Raw genomic sequence first — 1,862 nt, 5'->3', positions numbered from 1 at the left:
TAGGCTCAAATTTTAGACAGCATGAGCATTATTTTATTTTTCATTCATTTTGGAGTAGAATGTCCTTTTAAAAAGTCCCCAGAACAGAGCTTCTCAATCTGTCAATATAAAAATTCTCTGGGGGGACCCCCCCCCCCACACAACTTCTCCCCTCAGAGCTCCCTTCATGTCATCCAACAAATGTTAACACCTGAAGTTTGCTAAACGGCATTGGTACTTGGATTGGTTGGTGCTTTGGTCAGATGACATGAAAATAGAGCTCTTTGGCCACGCACACCAGTGGAGAATGTATGAGCAGAAAAGAACCCCATACCTACTGTAAAATATGGTGGTGGATCTTTGATGTTATGGGGTTATTTTGCTTCCACTGGGGCCCTTGTTAAGGTCAACGGCATCATGAACTTTACCCAGTACCAGGATATTTTAGCCCAAAATCTGGTTGCCTCTGTTAGGAGGCTGAAACACGGCTGCAAGTGGATCTTCCAGCAATACAATAACCCCAAGCACACATTAAAATCCACAAAGAAATGGTTAATTTGCTACAAAACCGACATTTTGCAATGGCCATCTCAGTCTCCAGACTTGAAACGACTATAAAACCTGTGGTTCGATAAAGGATATCAAGGATCTGGAAAGTTTCTGTATGGAGGAATGGTCTAAGATCCCTGCCAATGTCTTCTCCAACTCATAAAACATTTTTAAAAAAGCTCAGTGCCATTATGCTAGAAAGGTGAGGAATTGAAATGTATTGAAAACAGGAGTGTAAATCATTTTGACCCCAATCTTTGATACAAGTTTTTTATTTTTTATTTACTTTACTTTTTCCATACAAATATCATGACACCTAAATAATTTAACAATAAAAAAGGTGCAAAACACCCCACCCATACCCTGCGGATGGTGAGTGACAAAATAAGAAGTCCTCAAAGCTCCTCCATAGACCAGATGCAACAACTGTTGCAGAGACATCAGAGCTGAGCTACCTCATCAAGTTAACACCTTCGGCCAAGATGACCCGCTCACTTACAAGGTCCACTCACACCCTCCTCTCCAGCCTGAAGTTGTTTAACGACCACAATAACATTAAGTCATTAGCCCAACCTCATCTCCGTCCTCTGGATGTCGATTAAGGCAGCCCCTTCCTACAACCAGTTAGGGTCTAATTTATAGTAGCGGCGTAGTCAGTCACAAGGCACAGTACCAGGCAGAGAGAGAGCGCTCTGTCAAAGATATGGGGGACATCCCTCCTCCCTTTATAGAGGCTAGCTCTGGGTTAGGGTCTAATTTATAGAGGCTAGATCTGGGTTAGGGTCTAATTTATAGAAGCTAGATCTGGGTTAGAGGCCTCTGCTATAGAGGCTAGATCTGATCACTTGAGGGCTCCCACGTGTGCACACACACAAAGTCTGACGCACACACCCACACACAGTCTGACGCCCACACACAGTCTGACACCCACACACAGTCTGACACCCACACAGTCTGACACCCACACAGTCTGACACCCACACACAGTCTGACACCCACACCCACACAGTCTGACACCCACACCCACACAGTCTGACACACACACCCACACAGTCTGACACACACACCCACACAGTCTGACACACACACCCACACAGTCTGACACACACACCCACAAAGTCTGACACACACCCAATCTGACACACACAAAGTAAAACTCCATCTATGCAAACAAACACGAACCCCAACAGTAAACACATTCAAGACAAGCAAACACACACTATATCAAACACGCACACACACACACACACTATATCAAACACGCACACACACAAACACACTATATCAAACACGCACACACACACGCACACCCTCCCACGCACCACTTACACAAG

This window comes from Salvelinus fontinalis, chromosome 34, assembly GCF_029448725.1.
Source record: "Salvelinus fontinalis isolate EN_2023a chromosome 34, ASM2944872v1, whole genome shotgun sequence".
In the NCBI taxonomy this organism is placed as follows: Eukaryota; Metazoa; Chordata; class Actinopteri; order Salmoniformes; family Salmonidae; genus Salvelinus; species Salvelinus fontinalis.
The sequence above is the reverse complement of the archived record's forward strand: the minus strand, read 5'-3'. Positions refer to the sequence as shown.